This window comes from Schistocerca serialis, chromosome 1 (genome assembly GCF_023864345.2).
Source record: "Schistocerca serialis cubense isolate TAMUIC-IGC-003099 chromosome 1, iqSchSeri2.2, whole genome shotgun sequence".
Classification (NCBI taxonomy): Eukaryota; Metazoa; Arthropoda; class Insecta; order Orthoptera; family Acrididae; genus Schistocerca; species Schistocerca serialis.
The window spans coordinates 779,288,653-779,312,366 of record NC_064638.1 but is presented as its reverse complement, the minus strand read 5'-3'; positions in this window follow the sequence as shown (position 1 = coordinate 779,312,366).

Sequence of the window (23,714 nt, the reverse complement as noted above, 5' to 3'; positions counted from 1 at the left end):
GGTCTATGCAAGAATGGTCTAATGTCTGTATTTGTGACTTTGTTGTTGTTATTATTATTATTATTATGTCAACACTGTTGACACCAATTGTATGCAAATATGCTCAACGGTGGACTAAAACATTTGTATAATTGTTTTTATGATAGGTACAAGACAGTCTCAGATTTCCCCAATGCTTTCCATTCTCTTTCTTGAAAACCGATTTATGACCTGAAGTTTGTGGTTGTCTCATGCTGCAAAAAATAATTTTGCATCTGTTGACACTTCAGTGTGGTACTTTAGCTGAGAGTGGGTCTCAATTTCACCATCTTTACCAGTAAGTTTGGCAAACTGTATTAGTAGTTCAGTCACGAGTTTCTTGGTGATAATGGATTTCTTTCCTCCGACCATTTTATTATTCACAAAAATTGAACAATTAATGCAAGAAGTCATTTTTATAACTTGTGAGAACATCAGCCATGGATACTTTCAAAGTGATTATCGTGCACTTGCCTGCGTTCAACCCAGCCCCTCTTGTTGTGCTCGGAAGTAGGAAAGATATAACCTTTTTCAGGTTTCCTTGGAGCTGTGAGAAGCTTGTGTTTTATATCATCTCTAATATTTTCTGATGTTAATATATCCAAATAATTGCCATTATCTGTGGGATTAAAGGAATCAGTCTATGAACTTTGTTGTGGAAGTTTTGAAAAAGTGCTGGGCTCTGCCTGTACATCTGCTGGTGCTTTTGTGGCTGAATGGTGACCAGAAGCTTCAGATACTTTTATTTTTCTTATTACACAATGATTCATTTTATTATATTGTTATGATGTAGGTAAATTAGATGCCAATTATTCCCGAAAAATCATGTTATTCGGACTGAAAAATGCAACACTAGTACATTTATAACACTAAAACACACACTGTCACACTCCACATACTTCTAGTATCTCTAAGCAGTGTAAGCACAACACTGACTGATGTCCGTGGTAATAGCCAATAATTGCAGTTCTTCACTTTTTATCACTTCCGAGTTATTGCGACGATCGTAGCTTTCAAACTGACTACATGGCAGTGACTCTGCTTCCCTTATATATGTGACTTGGTTGTTTGAAGGACATTCGCTGCCAGGATGTTCACTTCCAGATTTTTATGGAGTGTGAACTAATACCTACTGTGAAAGCGACCTTATGGCATATAATGTAAGGGCGAGTTTCAAATGATGACGTCATCCGGCAATTTATGTGTGTGGAACTTTTATTGTCGATTCTGTTCCTTTCTAGTGCATTTGGTAGAAGGCCTATATAGTAACAATGTGTTTTTAGGAATCTTCTCTAAAGTCACTATTATGAGAGATGTATGCTTCAATAGTTTCCCATACCTAACTCGTAATACAAGTATTGTTACGCTATTAGTAAAAATATTGTTATGAGTCACATAACAATATTTTTACTGAGAAATTACTATGAATTACTATTATTAATACTTCAAAATCAACTGATCACACTCACTCTTGACTAATCTTCACACTTGCGCTTGCTGCAACTAGGACTTTTTACTTATTCATTCTTCAGTCTTAATATTTCTGCTTCTTAATGTAAAATAGCTTCCTATTCGGAGAATAGTCCATATTTATAATGCTACATCTCAAAGGTTCTCTGTACAAGAAAACAGTAGAATATTTGCAAGTTTTCTCTAACAAATGAAAGACAGAACAATGTATCGATATCACTAGATTGGCTGCAACTTTTCTCGTAGGCATATCTATGTGCCAGACAGAAACATATAAAATACAGTGGTGCAGATGCACATGCTACATAGTTAAGTACAATTACTTGATAACTCAATTCAGTAGAGTCGACTGATGAAAGAAACGAACAAATAGTGTGTGGGCTGACTGGCCAGGATGGCGTGGGTGGCAATGTGGGCGACCCCGGAAGGGAGCAGCGCACGCCCCATGCTCCCCCCATATGTATCCGCCACTGGCTCTGGGAGGGTCCTATTTTGAAGAACTTTGATGCATTGTACCTTTCTGATCAATAAATTAGTTTTTATGGATTTAGTGACAGTGCTTTTGAGACAAACACTATAGATAATCAAATATGTATTTTTTAAGCAAAAGCACCATAATGGTGGGCCCTATTGAAAATTGGCAATATCAAGAATTATTTGGTTAATCAGTACTAGTTGAGATGTAATAAAAAACAAAAACACCATTAGAAAAGAAATTTCAAGAAGGGCTAATTGATTCAATTAAATATTTAGGAGTTATTTCTGCTTCAAAATACATAATTAGGGATTTTAATAAAAAATTAATGTCTGCCAAATAAAAATTGGTTCAGTCACCAGCAAAGTGTCACTCACACTCTTCAAGCCCTCCTGGCTAGCCGCTTGGTCTAACACACTGCTTCCCGAGTGGGAAAGCATTCCGATCCCCATCACGAATCCATCCGGCAGATTATTGTCAAAGTCAGTGTGCTGGCCAGCCTGTGGATGGTTTTTAAGGCAGTTTTCCCTCTGTCTTGGCGAATGCTGGCTGGTTCCCCTTATTCTGCCTCAGTTACACTATGTCGGTGATTGCTGCCCAAACACTGTCTCCACATACGCGTACACCATGATTATTCTACCATGCAAACATTTGTCAGATGGTCCCGGTAGGCCACTCGTGGCCTGAAGATGGAGTGTGCAAACATTTGGGGCTACACTTGTCTGGTCTGAGGTGATCCGGTGGTGTGGGAGGGGGGGGGGGTGAGGAGTGGGGGGGCGGGTGGTCCACTGGGCGGCCAAACTGCACAGTAACCCTGGGTTCGGTGTGGGGTGGCGGTGAGGTGGGTGGACTGCTGTGGCCTGTTGTGGGGTTGTGAACCACTGAGGGCTACAGTGGGACGAAGCCTCTCCTTCATTTCTAGGTCCCCGGTCAAATACACACAAAACACACATACACTCTTCAAGCACAATTCAGTAGTGATGCATTAACTTGATCAACTATCAGATGTGGTACACTGCTAATCAATTTTGGTCATTAATTAACGAGTAATTAAGAATACACACACAAATCAAAGTAACAATTTGTTGCAGGGTTAGAGGTTAATAATAATATAACTTTTAATGTGTAGGTTTACATGTTATTATATAATTACTAACTACAGAAAATTGTTGATGCTATTTATCTTCATATGAAGCATGCAATTTGAATCACATAAATTATGAATGCACCACAGGAATGCTACTGAAAATTCATTTCAGAATATCATTCCATATGTAGCTGCTTAATGTCTAGATCAATGCATCAGAATACTCATTTTGGTGTTTTTAGATTTCAGGTAGCTTATGTGGTATAAATTGCAAACAAAATTGCTTACTGGTGTAGTGAGAGGTTACAGTGTCGAGATTTAATGGTGGTGATAGCCCCCATATTACAGATGGTTGAAGGTAGACAGGACAGAGAGCAATTCCATTACAGTAAGGGCCAGGAACCTGTATAAGTTTGGGTGGCAACAAATCTGGCCAGGTACTGTAGAGCTCTAGCAAATCCTGATAGTGAAGTGTAAAGATGTAAATTTTTGTTGCAAAGTGTGGCCTCAATAGTTAGCACATTTCAAAAAGAACATAATAGAATTTTGTGGGAGATCGAATCCATGGCCTTTGTGGGAGTTTGTATCAGTGTGAGCTATCACGTACAGATTTTGGATGCTCACGTTGAGAGTTAACGTTGTGATCTGGTGTTCTGGACTTTGAAGTTGGATCATAGCAACTACTTCTGACTTAGAAATATTTCATCATTGGAAAATTCAGGATGGAATGTAACAATATTATGAGAAGGAAAGCTGCTACTCACCATATAGTGGAGATGTTGAGTCGCAGGTAGGATTTTTACACTTAAAGCTTTTGGCCAATGGCCTTTGTCAACAATACACACAAACACACACACACACACACACACACACACACACACACACACACACGCACACAAAATTTACTAATCCACTTACCTCTTTAGGCAATATATCAGCTTAACCTTCCATCCTTACTCTTTATGAATGTGTATAAGTGTAGCACATATAAATTATTCAGGGACTTGTAGATATTACTCAAAAGATACTGCTTTTCAGCATTTTTTATTTTTCCTCGAAGTTGACAAAATTTTCATAAGTCATAGGGAATGGTAGGTTGTTGATTTAAAATCACTTCTCAGCAAGAAATACTGAATGCTTCATTTATAGGTAAAGTGTTTTATTGTGAAACATTTTTTTCTCATTTTTACAAATTAGAGAACTTCACTCTGGTATGAAATATTTCAAAACACTCAGGAACACAAAGGCCTGTGTTACATGGTTTATAGTAGTATCTGGTCTCTTTCCTCACTACCTTTCCTGCAGCTTTCCCTTGTTCCCAACAGACCTTGCATCTTCTAGCTGGGTTTGTTTTCTTTTCTGTTGGTGGCAGTTTCTCAGGAAAATGACAAGCTGTGAGTCTGTTTGCACTTGCAACACCAGAGGCTGAATGTGTGTCTTTATTGAGTTCTGCTCCTCCTTTTTGAACCAATTGCTTTGCTAATCTACAGGTAAAATCTGCTAATGCACACTTTTTTGATATTGTGAATAATATTGGCATTCATAACTGTCCTCATAAAAATATGGAAGAAAATCTTTTTCCATCATTTTACATTCTTTCGCTGGGAGGGATAGTAACTCATCAGCTGGTCTTCTCTGTCAACACCTGTTTTAGACAAGTTTTAGTCTAGTACAATGTCTGGCTTTACTACCTCAACATATCCATTCCATGATTTTATGCTGACATGTGAAGCAGTCATCTTTGCTGTATTGACAGCATGTGCACATCACGTTTCTCTTTACATTTCAAGCAGAAAAGATGTCCTTTGTGATGAAATGTCATTTCTCCTTTTTTTAGTTTTTGATTTATTAGGTCTCTAGGCAAACCTATCCGGTTCTTCATGATAGTTCAAACTCCCAATGTATTTCTTTCTCATAATTCTTTAGGGGCTGCAGGACTTGTATAAAATCTGTCCATGTATACCACAAGTCCTTTTCCCAAGTAAGAGGAATGGAGCCTCAGCACCTGGGATTTGACAGAATTGTTAACATTTCCTTTTCCTCCAGTATAAACTTCAGCATTGCACATGTAACCTGTTTGAGCATTACTTACAACGTACAATTTTATCCCATATTCCCCTACATGTAACCTGTTTGAGCATCACTTACAACATACAATTTTATCCCATACTTCCCTTGTTTGTCTTTCATATAAACACAGAATCCAATTATTCCTCCAAAAGGACATATTGCTTCAACAGTCAGATTTTGTGATGGATAAAAAACTTTTTTGAATCTTTCTGTGAAAATGTCCCAAACAGGTCTTATTTTATGCAGAGGGCCATGGCCTGGTTCTTGTTGAGGTATATATTGCACATTATTGTTCACATGCAACATCCTGAATATGGCAAAAAAATCTGTCTCGTGACATTAGCTGAGAAGCAAATGATGAGTCAAGCACAGGGTCTTCAGACCAATAATCCCTAAGTTTCAGTTTCTTTACAACACACATATGCAAAACTATAGTGAACAATTGATATGTTTCATGCATCCTCACTGCTGTCCATTTCTTCCATAAAAATTTTGGATTGATTCTGTTCTGTCAGTGAAGTTCAGAAATGGTATCCCCGTAGCATATATATTTCTCTCTGACTTTACTTTTAGAAACATGTTGTGATCAAAAAATTGGAACAGACAGTCTAGTGCTGTAGGTAATGTATGGACAGGAACCTGAATTCCACTTGTTTCTTCAAACAGAGGTAATTCAGGGAGTGCATCAAAATGACACCATTCATTATGAAGGGCAGGCTGTTGAACTGAATGACAAACCTGACTAATAGAAACTTGTGCATTAGCTTCTTCATACTCACTACCATTGTTTCTATTAGCAGCACAGGTTTCACTCTCCAGCTCACATGAGTCACGTCATTGTCTTCTGAAAAATCGCGGATGTAGTCTGAAAGATCATCAAGTTCTGAGCCATTGTTCGAGAGTTCTTCAATCTCTGAGTTTGACAAGCAATGTCTGTTAGCCATATTCACTATTTATATGTTTTTAAACACAGGAAGGATGCACACAATAGCACAACACGAGAGCCAACATAGTACAAAACAATCTTCAACAATATTCCGAGTGCGCACGCAGTTCACATAACACTGGTACCATTCATGAGGGACTGGCATGCGCTAGCCATCAACAATGCACTTACAACAAGCAAAACAATTAGTCTTGCCACTTACAAATGTAAAACATGCATTTAAATCACAAATAAATGAGTCAAAAGTGAAGAACGTGTGACATATATCCGTTGGATTTTATGGTTAAAACATAGTGAAAGTATCTAGTACGTCTGTTGCTCCAATGTGTTAAGCAGTCAAGCAGCAGTTTACCACCATAAGGATGATTAATTCACCATGTGCCACCTAAAGTCAATTCAGCCACAATTCTACGTTTCTGTCATTTACTTACAGTTTAGGTAGCCGCATATATCAAATTTGAGAAGTATGTTGCAACAATGTATGCAGACATCAAATTTCAGAAGCATGTTGCAACAATGTATGTTATCACTTGACAGTTAGTGGATTAGAGGTAATCTCATTGCCCATACATTGTTCCATTGACCTGGCAAGTTGCCAGACAGTTAATATTATACCAAAGTCTGGTCCACCATGAGATCTCTGTAAGATCTGTGGTTATGTAGCTTATAAAAGTTTTTTCTGCTTATTCTTGTTTGAAAAACATTATATATTCTGTAGTTGCATGACCTCACAAGTAATTCCACAGTACAATAGGTAGTGAAAGTGTGTAAAATAAGCGAACATGCTAGTCGTCATTTCAGTTTCTAAGGATACTTCTAAATGCAAAACACATTAATCTGAGCTTGATTTGTTTAGTCATGTGTTAGCTCTAGAATAGAATAGAATTTGTTCTCCTTTGAATGTTGTAGGTGTTATCGGTGTAATTATTTACATATAAAGCTAAGAGATATGAGGTAAATAACAATTCCATGATATTTACATATGTGACACATTGTTACATATAATGTGAAAATTTTACATCCAAGAACCCTTTAACCAGTGATTTATTACAACTTAATATGACAGTAGTCAGAAATTTATGTCATATAAATACGATTCCTCACACTCTTTCATGGAATAATGTGCTTCCTCCTTAAACCACTCTGCTAGAACAATCTTAAGTGCACTACAGGGAACAGAATGGGCGACTTTTTGAAGTCTATTGAGAAATCTGGGATCTATATATTTGTGACTGTTGTGAACCTTAGCTAGCCCACTGTAGGATATATCAAGGAGGTAGCTGTACATATAGAGGCTAAGGACTGTCATGATGTTAAGCTCTTTGAAGTGATCTTTACAAGAGTACCTTGGAATAAGTGCTGCTATACATCTGATAGCCTTTTCTGCCACTTGAATACAATTTTTGAGCTGGGGCAGTTACCCGATATAAGAGTTCCGTAGGTAAGGTAGGAGTGGAAAAGTCCAAAATATGCATATACTAGTAGGGTTTTGCATATGTGGCATAGAGCGCCATAAAAATCGATATTTGTTCTGTGCGTAAGTGTGCTATCTTTGAGGAGAGGGCTTTGGAGAGCATGTTGGACGCTAACGGCAGTTAGCCTCCGGACTTGTATCTGTGTAGATGCTAAGTGTGAATAAATCTGTATATGAGAGAATTCTAGTTGTTTACCTACAACTATACCATATTCCCTCACTGGTGACCCCGTTTTTGTGTAATATGCGTCTGAGTTACCGCCTGAAGGTTATTTACGCGCCTACCGCGTCGGGTTTCTCCGCGATCGCGAGGGCCTTTGTTCAGCTCCAAACAATGGCCTTTCAGCATTCACCGCCGCCCGGATTCCAGCAACATCTCTCCAGCACTCCTGCCGTCGTAGTGGACATGCCACAAGAATCTTTGGAATCCTTCAGCCAGAACATGCAGTGGAATTCATCGAGTGCTGCCAGTTTCTTCCAACCGCCAACAGTCGTGGACTCTGGCTTTGTTAGCCTGGACCTTCCCACGTGTTCTCCACAGAGTGTTGGTCGGAACATTTCTACTCCTGTGTCGAACACACAATTCAATACAGTTCGTGGCGTTGAGCGAGGTTTTGCTACTTTGGAAAATCCAGTAGTAAACTCAAACTCGAATCAGTTCCCGCCACGTGTGTATCCTTCCGCGCCGGCTTGTCAACAGGTGTTCAATGCTCGCCAAACAGCAAATATCACACCGAGTGTGCATCCTAGTGGACGTGTGTGGGATCCTTGTGTTGCTTCTAATCAAGTCAACAATTCTGTGCTGGACAGTAATTACTCCGACATCTACAACCAGCCGCACCACCCACAGTCGAGTGAATACTGTGTGCATAACGGACATTCACCGGCACACTTAAGCACTTGTGGCTTCTCTCTGAGCTACCACGTCAATGAGAATGCACATTTCGACTACGATCCTCACACCGTTCGAACGTCCGCCGCTTCTCAGCCGCCCCCCCGGCGTCAAGTGAATTTTGCGATTCCCGCATTACGGGACGCCAATAGTTCGGACTCGCAATCTTCTGCATGCTCTACTTCCGTCCAAAGTAATAGGCGCACCTCCGCAGTGACTGCAGTGCCGAATCTGCCGAAATTACCAGACTTCAAACCCGCTTACCCGGAGTTCTGGTTTAATCTGGTTGAGCAAACATTCAATGTCTGTGCTTTGGATGATGACGCACGCTTCGCCTGCCTCATGAACCATCTTCACGACCGCGTTGATTTAATTTATGATTTGGTCAAAGCACCCCCCCTAGCAGGGAAGTATGCTGTGGCGAAACAAAGGATACTGGAGCGCGTCACTAAAACCAGGAGAGAAAATGTGCGACAGCTCATCTACGAAGAGCGTCTCGGCGACAGGTCTCCGTCCCAGCTGTGGTGGTGCATCCGTCTTCTCGTCGATGAGCAAGTTATGCCTGATGACACGCTCGCAGAAATCTGGACTGAAAAGCTGCCTTTGCCTGTCCAGACTGAAATCTCTGCGTATGAAGATAGGCCAGTAAATGAACGTTTACGCGCCACCGACAGAGCATACTCCGCCAGGCAACGTGGGCTCCGTGCACTGCATTCTGGACGTGACCGCACTAAGACGCTTTGTGACGCCACGCCCTTGTCTGGTGTTGCTGATAACAAGTTTTTTAAACTAGCCGCCCTGCCTGCACCTTCAACTCCTTGCAACGACAGTGCATCGGCCTCTGTGGAAGACTCTGGGGCACATACTCCGTCACCTAGCAACTACCCACAGGAGCACAGGCCCGCCCAACCTTACTGTTTCTTCCACATGAGCTTCGGGGAGCAAGCTCGCAAATGCCAGTCACCGTGTTCTTACCCAAACTCCAACTGCAGGTAGGCTACGGTGCCACCTCCTGCGATGTAAACAACGGGCACCATCCCACATTGCACTCTGTTTCGGACAATAACAGTAAGTGTGGTCGAGTCTATGTTCGCAATTTACGATCAGGTGTATGTTTTCTGGTAGACACTGGCGCAGACGTCTCTTTGCTGCCGGTTCGCCTAGCAACCAATAAAGTGCAACCACACAAAACAGTACTTCGTGCAGTGAACTTGTCTACCCTACAGTGTTCGGGTTCCACTTTGTATACAGTGAAACTTTCGCCCGAGTGCAAGCTGGAGTGGACGTTTCTAGTGTCAACAATTAAAGAACCTATTCTCGGAATTGATTTCCTCAAGCACTATCAGTTGTCACTAGATTTTGTGCAAAATACTGTGTTTTACCCCTCCCTTAACAAACATATTCCTTTCACTTCGCCGAGTGACAGTTCAGCTAACACCAAACATGTGTGCTGTGCTAAGAAGTGTGTAAACCTATCCTTGGAGCTGCAATCTTGGACAAACAAGTGGCTAGTGGAGTGCGCCAAGTCTTCTAAGTTGCGGATGGAACGTATGGAAATGCTGCTGCATCTCCGCGACATACACCACGAGTTGGCCTCCACACAACAACGCCTCGCGGCACTACAAGCAGACGACTCGTCGGCTACAGACAATGTCAGTCCGTGCCAATCTGGTGTTCCCATGCCCGCGCACATTAACGACAATGTTGTGAACTCTGTAAACTGTGTCAGCACCCCCTTTTGTAATGATAGGGTATGCCCGAGTGCTCATGCTCCTTGCGTTCCGAATGGACAATTAACTTGCCAAGCTCGTGGCAATGAACTACGGCCATCTGCTGTCCAGCCACGCCCACTCGTGCCTACAGCGCTCGTAACGGCACGGCCCGCTACCAAGAACCAGTGTACCAACCTTGCCCATGTTAACATGTGTGCGGCCTTTACGCAGCCTACGAGCGGGTGGCACACCTGTACTTTCGTGCCCTCAGCGCCACAGCTTGGCCCTCCGCCACTGCCTGCTCCGCTTCACGGACATCTGACTATCGTGCCGCACCACGTATTGCAGTAGCCACTAACGGCACAGTTCATCGCTTATGTCTAACCGATGGGCCGCCCATATCGCAACGTCCACGCCGCCTGAAGCCGGAATTTATGAAAATTGCAAAGGAACAATTGGACGATCTGTTACAAAAGGGAATAATTGAACCTTCTTCCGGTTGCTGGGCTAGTCCTATCCTGTTTGACCAAAAGAAAGACGGTACTTGGCTTATGGTCGGAGACTATAGGCGTTTAAATGCCCGCACCATCATTGATAAATATCCGGTCCCACACATCGCAGACTTCAATCATGCGCTCGCAGGTGCAAAGTACTTCTCTATTTTGGACTGTAAGCATGCATTTCATCAGATTCCTATGGCTCCGGAGGACATTGAAAAGACTGCCATAACCACTCCCTTCGGGCTGTTCCAATACAAATTTATGCCGTTCGGGTTGAAAAATGCCCCCCAAACGTGGCAGTGTTTCATCAATCAAACTTTATCCCATCTAGACTTTTGTTTCGTATATATGGATGACATATTGGTTTTTGCTTCTACTTTAGAACAGAGTGAGGAGCGTGTTCAAGTCGTGACAGATATTTTAGCAGCCGCTGGTATTGAACTGAACAATAAAAAGACTCAATTGCACCAGTCATCCGTCACATTCCTAAGTTATGTTGTGTCATCGGACGGTCTGACACCACCACAGGACAAGATCAAGCCTGTTCTCGAGATGCTATGCCCTCAGACCTACAGGGAATTACGCAGGTTCATCGGAACAGTTAATTATTACCGGAAACATTTGCCAGCCGCTTCTGCGGTGCAGGCTCCTCTCACAGATGCTCTCGCTGGCCCACAAACTTCTGGCACCCGCCAGGTACCATGGACACCAGACATGGACAAGGCATTTAATGAACTCAAACAGCTGTTGGCCTCCGCTGTCACTATTGCTCACCCACGGGCGGACGCCACAATGTTTATCACTACTGACGCTAGTGACAATGCTATCGGCGCAGTACTGAGTCAGACATACAACAATGTTACGACCCCCCTGCAGTTTTTCTCAAAAAAGCTAAACAACGCGCAGAAGAAATACTCAGCATTCGACAGAGAACTACTTGCAGTTTACGAGGCCATAAGACACTTCAGAACTGATGTTGAGGGACGAGATTTCTATGTGCTCACTGATCACAAGCCGTTGGTTCCTGCCATAAAAAATCCTGCGGCTGATTCGCCCCCACGACGCTTTCATCACATCGATTACATCTTGCAATTTGCAAATGACATTCACTACATCCGAGGAGCGGACAATGTGGTCACTGATTTTCTCTCGCGGTTTGGTGCTGTCACAACCTTAATTGACTTAACGGACCTACCTCGGTTGCAATCGGCAGACCCCGATACTATGCAGTTAATTTCAGACCACAGCTCCTCTCTCCAACCGGTACGCTCTACTTTCCCTGACTTAGTGTGGTGTGATGAATCGACTGGTACGTTGCGGCCATTCATTCCTAAGCCCCTTCAACGCCAGGTCTTTGACAAACTACACACATTAGCACACCCCGGTGTCAAAGCCTCCACCCGTCTGGTAGCTGAATGGTTTGTCTGGAGAAACATGCGCCGTGACTGTCAGTCTTGGGCAAGGGCATGCATGGTGTGTCAACAGAACAAAGTTTCCAGGCACACTTCTCCACCCCTTGGCTGTTTTGCTGAACCTCCAGGCCGGTTTCACCATGTTCATGTCGACCTCGTAGGCCCTTTGCCCCCCTCCGAGGGTTTCCGTTACTTGTTAACAGCTTTTGACCGGATGACTCGGTGGGCTGAGGCTGTGCCTATTCCGAACATTACCTCTGAGACAGTAAGTCGAGCATTCTTAGATTTGTGGATCTCTAGATTTGGCTCACCTGTTTACCTCACCACTGACCAGGGGCGACAATTCGAGTCTTCAGTTTTCTCTGACTTATGTAAAATATGTGGCATTGTCAAAATTCATACTTCTGCATACCACCCCCAAAGCAATGGGCTTGTCGAGCGATGGCATCGCACCCTGAAGTCTGCCCTGCGTTGCCATGACTCACTATGGACAGAGGCACTGCCCTTCGTGCTTCTTGGCCTTCGTGCGACTTTCAAGGAAGACCTCAAGGGGTCCGTAGCCGAGTTTGTATATGGCCAACCTCTGGTTTTGCCTGGAGAATTAGTCACTCCGACCCCACTTCCACGGCCCTCTGAACTCCCTTCACTTCTCGAGCGGGTGCGCTTGCACTGCAGCAAAATTCAGCCGCCACCTCCGGCTGCTCATACACCTCCGCACGTGTACGTACCGCGCACGCTAGACTCTTGTGCGTACGTGTTTCTCAGAGATGACTCAGTCAAAGCCCCGCTTCAGTCGCCCTACACAAGTCCTTATAAGGTCGTCAAACGCTCTGAGAATAACATAAAATAACAAAATAACATAAAAGACTCTGTAACCACGGTCTCACTCAACTGAGTGAAACCAGCTTTCATTGAGCCTCAGGTGAACCTCCCTGATTCTGCCCCTATTTCTCCCACTCCTGCTTCGTGCGGCCATCCATCTTCCCACACCATGCATTTGGGTATTGATTTTCCACAGCGTGTTTCTCTGCCGAGCACTGCTCCTTCTCTGCGTTCATCTAATTTGAGTGGCCAATCTTTTCGGGGCTTCACTCCTCACAGCCCTCACAGTCGAACTGCCAACCACTCGGATTCTACCATTGTGTTACCATCTTCGTGTGACAGCTCTTTGTCACGCCGTTCAACCCACGCTGGCTCCTAGTTGCCTTCAGTCACGCTCCCTCGTCTGTCAGCTGATCGCCCGAGGTTGTCTCCTGCACAGTCTAGTGCACCTGCCACCCCCCTCTTAGCAGATGCTTCCCCCTGCCATGGCGCCGGCCGCTGGTGGCCGAGCGGTTCTGGCGCTACAGTCTGGAACCGCGCGACCGCTACGGTCGCAGGTTCGAATCCTGCCTCGGGCATGGATGTGTGTGTTGTCCTTAGGTTAGTTAGGTTTAAGTAGTTCTAAGTTCTAGGGGACTTATGACCTCAGCAGTTGAGTCCCATAGTGCTCAGAGCCATTTGAACCATTTGAACCCCTGCCATGGCTTTCCCACACCTCCCTGCCTCCCTACCATTGCTTGTACAGGTGCCATCCAAGAATTCACAACACATGTGCACCCTGATGACATACATAAATTATTTGTTGTCGTAGATGGCGATACAGTGTGTGTGGTACTCGCGTGTGACAATATTGAGGGAGGAAGTGCAGAATCTCGTGTGGTGCGCCGCTTTAAATTGAGCAGAAGTGCTGCGTGTGGCAATTTGCGTGCCTTTGTTAGGCCTTCTGGCAAGGTGATTCTCCGCCTGCTGGCTGACGAAGTGCTACACCTTCACTCCAGGACGGGACATCGTCTTCAGCCGCCGGCATTGCTTGCTGACTTCACCGTCGACATACCGGGCTTCAACCCCCGGTCTCCTACCAGTCGACCGCTTCTGCCTGACGCAGAACTGTGCGTTACCTTCCTAGCTTCTCACCCCCCCCCCCCCCCCATTCACAGGGACGTACTCCATACTGCGCGGGGGGGGGGGGGGGGGGGGCTATGTGGCATAGAGCGCCATAAAAATCGATATTTGTTCTGTGCGTAAGTGTGCTATCTTTGAGGAGAGGGCTTTGGAGAGCATGTTGGACGCTAACGGCAGTTAGCCTCCAGACTTGTATCTGTGTAGACGCTAAGTGTGAATAAATCTGTATATGAGAGAATTCTAGTTGTTTACCTACAACTATACCATATTCCCTCACGTACATTATTCCTCAGTTTGTACTCAAGGCAGTTTGGAGCACTGTTTTTATATGTGACTTGCCCACCTGCATTTCTGACCTATGTGGAAACCTAGCAGTATGATTTCTTTTTATCTTCATTGGAGACACTTAAATTGTAGTTAATGCCACCAGTTTTATTGTTCTTCATTTGTAAATAACTTGCCTGTAACCAGTTAGTGCTTCGATCTATTGCTATACTTACATCATGTCGCAGCTCGCCTAGATCACCAATCTGTGTGACTAGAGTTGTGTCATTTGTGTACAGTAATGCCTGACATGACAAGAATGATAGTAAGTCATTTATATATATGATGGAGGGAGAGGACCCAGTACTGATCCCTGTAGAATGCCTTTTGTAACAGGTAATGAGCCTGATCTTTGCTTCTATTTTAGTTTGTTACACAAATAGAAGCCAAAGCATTTTACATATGTCATTTTGTTTTGCATATGCATATGTGCATGGAGGGCCGGAGATAAAGATTCAGGTGGAATGTCGGGGTCTGGGAGTGTCAGGAATTTTGTTGAAAAGAAACACCAGATATGTTTGGTTCACTGACTGGAGTTTATTTCTCCATCCTCCACTAATGAAGGGTACAGAAAGATACAAACTGCAGCATGGCAGAAGGCTGCTGTAGCCAAACTGAGGTGCATATCACCCACAAATAGGAGCAGGAGAATGCGTCTGGTTGGGACGAGAGCTGGACAAGAGAGTGAACCCTTGGTGCTGGTGCACTCTTGCCAGCTCACTCTGCATCCCCCACATCACAATTCCCAGTCCTTTGATTGGCTGTCAGGGTACTTTGGAGGCATCCCCTCATCAGCGATGCTTTGCAGTGATGTCCCCCATCATCAGTATGTGGTGTGGGAATGGTATTCATGTGGACTGAGTGTAGATAGGTGCAGTACCTATAAATGTTCGGTATTGCTCCAATCCGTGTCCAGTCACAGCTCCATTGCAAGACACAGTTGACTATATCAGAAATCCAAAGAAACAGATAAAATTAAAAAAATAATTCTATTAAACTTCCCACTCGGTCAGTCTAGTCACCATGCACACTCCTCCCCCTTCTACAGGAGTGGCTTACATGCCCCAGGTGGACTTAACATTGACAACTGATGCAAAGAGCTGAAGGGCTCCCTTGCACAGGAATTACCAATATTTAATCCGGGTCTTAATCTATGGAAGGTGGTTTTAAAACAAAACTCTTTAAAATGACTCAAGAGGTACAGATTTTGGTATTATTAGTTGTATTCAATAAAATGTGTTTACACAAATCGTATTTGGGTTGACCACAATGATATATACTTTTTTTACAAAATTGAGAAGAGAGTGGCTCTTCTGAGTTGCTGTGCTGATGCAGTGCCTTTGGAGCTGGAGCAAAGGCAGCACCAGGTGAGGCGATGGTGTACAGAGCTAGTGAGGAGAGCGAGAAGGGGCACCAGTCGGGCAGTGGTCAGACTGTCACACTGGCAAAATATGGGCATAGTGACGGTAGTTTGTGGGCAGAACCAACAGTTTTGGCACTTCCAAAGGAGGTTTGAAAGGTGTGGTGACAAGATCTAGTAGGTTATGGGAGACTGTAACAGCCCATGAACGAAGCACATCAGCAGAGGCTCATGGAGAGGTGTCTTTGCAAAAGGGGATGACTAGCATTGGTGGCACAAACTTCACAAGCTGGTAGTACCATCATGAAACTAATAAAAGCAGTCAGTGACCACATATTATAAAAATGTTTGTATGTATATATGTGTGTGTATGGTTCCTTTCCCGACATCTCCTAAACCACTGGACAGAATTCGACCAAATTTGATACACATGTGGCGCCGATGAGGTTGACACCAGAATCGATCTGAGTATCGTCTTTGAACTAAGCTAAACATTATCTTTGTAGAGCGCCATCATGTTAGTTCTGTGTAAGCCTTGCTTGTGTAAAGAGGTGAATAAATGAACTACTGTAAAATGGGAGTGTTGTTTGGTGAAACCGACCCGAACTTCCTCCTCACTGGTGAACCAGAGTTGTAACATCTTCTGTTTTTGCCGTTTTACTGTGTCCATGGCCTCCTCATCGGTTATTTTTACGTGTATTACATCAACACGTCATTCAAACAATGACTTCGGCCCAACTCCTAATGCCGGATTTTGTGATCGACATGCATCATGTTGCGGGCAATGTACACCCGCCAGGACTGCAACATGATGCCTCTCAATTGACGATTACTCTGATTTTGCCGGACGTTTTTGAGCCTGCAATAATAAGTGAGGTTAGGAGTGTGCATGACTCCGGCTATCAAATGCCTTTGTTCCCTCCACATGTGCCCTCCCTCATCGACTGTGCAGTTACCTCTTACAGATCTCCGTGCACTGTGGAACCAATGCCGATTCCTGCAAATGCTTCGTTGGACAACCTACCACCGCCAGGACAACGATTTGCTACACCGCAGTCCATGCTGTACCATGTGGGTACCTGCCACGTGGCTGGAACTGCTTCGTTCACAGGTCAACCTCCTCAGCATCCAACCACGCCCGTGCCCGCCTCAGTTCAGCATCAGCACATGCCTTCCTACTTTGATACCTCGGACTGCTACACGAGCAATAACATGTTATCTGTTACTGACCTCCACCTCCGTCCCACTGCTATGCCTCAGTGTTTTGTGCCACGACATTCACCTTATCAGCACACCATTTTGAGTGGAGTGACTATGATCAGTGAACATTCGCACATTCCATCCTACGTTCGACATCATTTCCCACACTGTGCTTCTGGACAGCCCGCACCTCCACAGCCTCCCTGCAACACAGGTGGCCCTGGCTCTGATCAAATGTCGAGCTTTCCGTGGACTAAAACTTTGAACATTTTCTCACCTGTCGCCCACGCGCCGGCTCCAGTCGAGCTTCCGCTACCGTTCTCGGCACATCTCGGTCCTTCATCCCCGTCGGTCTTCCGCAACGTGTCAATTCGAGCACACCCGCAACATGTTGAGCTTCCGAAACCGCAATCAACACATTACAGTGTCTCATCCACGTCGGCCTTCTGCGTCGCGCCGGATCACAATCAACCACAATGTGTCACCTTCATGCTGCCACCCGAACAACTGCCATTGCCACATCTCCTGGAGGCACACTCTCCTGGAATACTACAGCAACAACAACTCAATTCAGGCAGTACCCCAGCATACTCATCTCAACCTGTTATTCTGAACATTCTACAATGCTTACCGACGCTACTGCCGTTTAATCGCGACAGAGCAACAACCTGGCTCAAAACTGTGGACGAAGTTTTCAACCATTACAAACTCGACGAGTCAACCAGCTTTCTGTGCCTCATCACCCACCTGCACGACCAGGAGGACTTGATTGCTGACCTGGTCGACACCCAGGACTTATCTACCCAATACACTCTAGCCAAAGAGGCAGTTCTACGTTGGCTTGCACGCTCTACTGAGGCAGCAATACAGCAAGTGCTCCATGTCGAGCAACTAGGCAATGACAAACCTTCCAGCTCAGGAGACAGCTATGTGCCCTGGTCAACACTGATCTATTCTCTGACACAGCTCTCCTCGCCATCTGGTCAGATAACTCTCCCCTCACATCCGCTTTGCTCTGGCTCAAAGGTCTCCTGAACCTGTTGAGCAAAGAATGACGATTGCTGACAAGCTACACGATGCATCACTGCTCCATTTCGCCAGCCACCGCCTACCTGACAAGTCTCAGGTTAAGGCTCATCGCTCTGCGGCCGGACATGGCTGGGGCCATACTGTGCCACTGTTCCGCTCACCCTGGGAAGCAGTAAATAAGCAACTAGGACACCACTAGCTCTGCCTACGGTCATGCCCCCTCCTGCAACCAAACCGGCAGCGGCCATCGAACCTCGGCCACTGCCACTGGCAACGAACTTTCTGCAGGAAATGCAACCGCACCACCAGTTCTGCTACACGGTTTGGTGAGGCGGCACGGAACTGCAGACTACCCTGCTACTTCCCAAACGCCAATCTCAGGTAGGTTCGGGTGCCGCCTCCTGCGTACAACATCACAGGCACCCCCCAGTGCTCCATTCTGTCCGGGAATGACCGGATAATTGTGGACAACTTTACATTAAAGACATTTCTTTGGGATACCTTTTCCTAGTGGACACAGGCGCCAATGTTTCACTGCTCCCCACGTCCTTAGCGTCATCAAACATCCGCCCTCATATTACTTCACTGCAATCCGTGAATTCCAACTAAACTACAATGCTCGGGTTCAACCTCACATGCCGTCTCACTCTCCGCAAACTGCAAACTCGAGAGTATGTTTTTAGTGTGCAAAATTGACGAACCTATACTAGTCATTGACTTCTTGCAACACCACAAACTTTCAGCGGACCTAGTGTGAAACACTGTGTTTCACCATCCGTCCAAGACTCACTTCCCCTATGCTCCATCGAGCAACCCACCACGTGACACATTGGTCTGGGCTCATCTCATCCATGCATGCTTATCTCTGTTGACGTCGTTACAACAAACCACGCATAAGTGCCTTGTTGAAATTGAACACGTCGCTCGCCTACGCAAGAAAAATTTCGAGCTCTCCCTCTGGCTCCACAAAACACAGCTGCAGCTCTCCAATGCAGCAAAGGAGTTACAGACACCACAGCAAGGACAAAGCAAGGTCAGTAAGTGTGCCAAATCTGCTTGCAATCCCAGCAATCGAGCTTCCGTGTGTTTACCTCCCGCTACCCCTCGCAACTGTGCGGACACAAGTGTGCATGCGCGACGAGTGTCACGTGTTCCTGAATTGACAGCTCGTACCCTGTCCCTTGTGGACAGCACCTCAAACAATGCAACTTTGGTTCCTGCGCGCCGCTGTGTGACTGCCACTGACAACACAAACACTGCACTCGCGCCAAGCATTTCCCCCGCGACCGTGCTGCCACAGGCCGCGCTCTTGGACAATGGACTCCCGTCGGATCTGCCGAGTGGCTCCGAACACCACGACCACGCCTCGCCTGCCCCACCCACCTCACATTGTAAACAAACAGCTTCCCATGCCGACGGCAACATTTCCATTGTCACCAATGGCACAGTTCACAGGCTTCACCTCACGTCAGGCTCTCCGATCTCCAGTAAACCACGTCGACTTTTTCCCGAGTGCCTGTCCGAACTTAAAAAGCAGATTTCTGAACTTCTAAACTCCGGCATCATTGAATCCTCTGCCAGCAGCTGGTCTACGCCCATTCATATGACACCCAAGAAAGATGGGTCCTGGCGCATGTGCGGAGACTACCATTGACTAAACGCACGAACAATTATGGACACCTACCCCATACCCAACATTGCCGGCTTTACCAGTTCCCTCGCCGGTGCGACCACGTTCTCAGTCATTGATTGCAAACGGACCTACCACCAGATCCCCAAGGCTCCTGAAGACATCCAGAAGACAGCAATCACCACCATAGTTCGGTTATTTCACTTTCGATTCATGCCCTTCGGTCTGAAAAACGCAACCCCGACCTGGCAACGCTTCATCAACGAAGTGCTATTCGACCTAAAATTCTGCTTTGCATATCTTGATGACATTCTTGTGTTCAGCTCCTCCGTTGAGGACAACATTCGACATGTGCAAACTGTTATGAACACTCTCTCGGCAGCAGGCATTGAGACCAACCAGGACAAATAGCAGCTACATCAACCCGCTGTCACTTTTCTTGGTTTTGGGTCACTGCCGACGGCATTTCACCGCCCCCTGAGAAAGTACTAACAATACTAGACCTACCCATACCTTCATCATTCAAAGAGCTCCGTCACTTTCTGGGGACGGTTAACTATTATCGCCGACATCTACCTCGGGCTGCGGAGATTCAGGCTCCGCTGACGGACGCCTTGGCAGGCACCAAGACTTCTGGATCTCGGCCCGTTCCATGGACCCCTACTGTGACTGCCTCTTTCACTGCCCTCAAAAATCTTCTTACCGAGGCCTGAACCATTGTGCATCCTCATCCCAATGCGCAGCTTTTCATCACCACAGAGGTGAGCGATACTGCCATCGGTGTTGTCCTTAGCCAGACAGTCGAAAGCCAAACTTCGCCTCTGCAGTTCTTCTCGCGCAAGCTCACCAATGCACAACAGAAATATTCTGTGTTTGTCAGGGATTTGCTCATGGTGTATGAAGCGATCAAGCATTTTAAGACTGACATTGAGCGACACCCTTTCTATGTTTTAACAGACCACAAACACTTACCTGCGGCCATAACAAAACCTGTCAGCTGACCCGCCTCCTCGCCGCTTCAGATACATGGACTTCATATCTCAGTTCACCACCAATGTCAGACACAGAAAAGGTGCTGACAATATATTTGCTGATTTCCTTTCACGAGTCGACACCGTCCATTCGCTGTTAGACCTCTCTGAACAGCCTAACCTCCAACCCACCGACAAGGTAACACAAAGCCTGATTTGAGACTCTACCTCTTCACTACACTTCGTCTGCACCACCTTCTCTGCCATTTATGGTGAGATCTGGTGTGACAACAGTACGGGCATGTTACGCCCCCTCATCCCAACCATGCTCCGTCGAGCTGTCTTCAACGCACTGCATAATTTAGCCCACCCCGGTGTTCGTGCATCCACCTGCCTCTTGTAGCGGCGCGCTTTATGTGGAGAAATGTCAAAAAGGACTGCGAGCAATGGGCACGCTCCTGCATCGCGTGCCAATACTGCAAAGTACACAAGCACACTTCACCCCCCGTTCGGCGCCTTTTCGATCCCTCCTGGGCATTTCCAGCATATTCATATTGACAATGTTGGCCCTCTCTCCCCCTCTAATGGCTTTCATTATGTTCTCTCATCTATCGACCGAACAACTTGCTGGGTCGAGGCTGTCCCCCTCCCCAATACTATGGCAGAAACTGTTGCTCGAGCTTTTGTCGAGTGATGGGTATCGTGTTTTGGATGTCCAGCTATCATCACGACTGACCAGGGCAGACAATTTGAGTCAGCCCTGTTCAACGGGATTTGTAACATTTGCGGCATCCAGTGCATCCGTACCACAGCATATCACCCGCAAAGTAACGGGCTAGTCAAGCGCTGGCACCGCACTTTCTAGGCGGCTCTTTAATGCCATGACTCTCTATGGACAGAGGCCCACCCCCTTGTGCTACTCAGCATTCGTGCGATCTATAAGGAAGACCTCATAGGCACAATAGCTGAGTTTGTATACGGCTAGAACATTGTTCTCCCTGGCGAATTTGTGAGCCCTTCCGTTTCTCTCCCCTAGTCTGGCTTACCTTCCTTCATGGACTATGTCAGATGCCACTTCATCAACCTCCATATCCCTCCCCTGCCAGCCATTCCCACCCTAAGGTTCATGTCCTGAAATCTCTAGACAATTGCGAGTATGCCATGCTCTGAGATGACACTGTCCGTGCTCCCCTCCAACCTCCATATATCGGAACGTACCGAGTTCTCCAGCACTCAGCCAACACCTATGACATCCAAATGAAAGATTCAGCTGTTACAGGCTCTCTCAACAGTCTTAAGCCCGCTCATGTCAAGCCTTCTTCTACCCCCCCTTCAGGCCACGACCACGCCACACACTGTCGTGGCTCACGACGCTCCAACCACTCGCTCCATATTGGACTCTGTCGAATGACTTCCAGCTCCAATAGTCGAGCTCTCTTCAGATCTCGCCCTCTATTCTAGTCTCACGCAATCTGCCGAGTGACCACATGCTCCCCACGTTGAGCTTACCTACGATCACGGCCTCACCGCCGGACCCTTCGCTGGTCTTTTCGACCTCTCCACCGTCACCTGCCTCACCCTGTCGAGGTTTCTCATGCCCCACCCATCTTGAACGTGCTCTCACTCGAGGTGTTTGTGCCTGTCCCCCTGGACATAATCCATGACATCTCAATAATACTGCACGATTATTCACCGTTCATCATGTGTTTCTCTTCATCCAGTGCCATTCCCTGCCACCTAGTGAAATATGTTCCCCTCCCACCCAACGTTGACCTGGACATGCTTCGTGTGTTTGCCACACTCACCAGAGACATCGTCGTCGTCGCTCCGTTCCACCCACAAACCGCTGGTCTACCTGTTGCCGCATGACCAGCACGCCCAGTACGACGCTCGGCTCACTTCAACGACTTCCAGGTTCGGTGGCCGAACCTTCCTTCTCGACATCTACCAACACAGCTCCCCGATGATGCTGTCGAGCTGACCGTGGTCCGGCTCTCGCAGACCACCCCTCCCTGGCCTCTCAAGAGTACTCTGTACGGTGGGGATGGGGGGGGGGGGGGGGGGGGGGGCTAAGTGGCGCCAATGAAATCGACACCAACGTTGATATGCATTCATCTTTGGACTCTAAGCGTGATCTTTGGCTGTTCCGCCATGTTCAGTTCAGTTCTTTGTGATCCTTGTACGTGTTAAGGTTAATAAATGAACTATTGCTAAATGGGTACGATTATTGGTGCAACCAACCTGGTAATCCTGCTCACGCTCTTCTTGTAAGGAATGCTCTCAAACTTTTTAACAGCAAACACCTCTCTGATATGTGAGGGTTCATGCTGACTAAATGCAACTGCTTGCAGTTAGGCCCCCACATTATTTGGACAAAAATCCTGTAAAACTTTAAATAATCTCCTCTGTACTAGGCAACAGCTTCATATATTAACCGTGCATTTAACCATAAAACGTAGAGATATTTGTTTGACAACTTGGATACATTTTCCAAGCTGATCGGGGGACTGATGACCTTAGCTGTTTAGTCCCCCTTAAACATCCCAACAACCACCACTCCAAGCTGATCACCATCAAATCCAAACTAATTAAATATTTGACACCAATTCCCTGATATCTGTTTTGATTGTTGAGAAGTCCATGGCAAAGAACTTCTCCAGGAGGGACTCCATGGTGCAGTACATGGCATTGCAGACCCCAATACAACACCGTACGATGACATAAGTACATCATAAGAAGAGTTTGTTTCACCGCACGATGCCTCAGGAGTACCTCAAATATAAAATTACAACCTAATGCAAACAGCATCACTTAATATTTTAACTACTGAACAACAGTTATATTGTGTCTGAACCTAGCTTTCTCTCAATGTATTGAAACATGTATATAGTTCTCATTATAACATAATTGCTTAAATGTTGTTTTTATAACATTTGACGTGCAGCAACACATCATAGTTCAATTCTTAAATATTATCACTTTCCACTCTTTATGATTCTACTTCACAGTGTGTAAACTAGTCTCTCATTTATCATTCTAGAAACAGTTGTACAGATCTGTTAAGGACTGTTACCATCACATTAACTTATCACAGTGTCCACATTTCTGGTGGGTCAAGTAACACTCAGTTTATAGATATCTTTAATTAATTCATTTTGTTGTGGTATTTGACTGTAGCTAAGTATTTATATGTGTGTTCC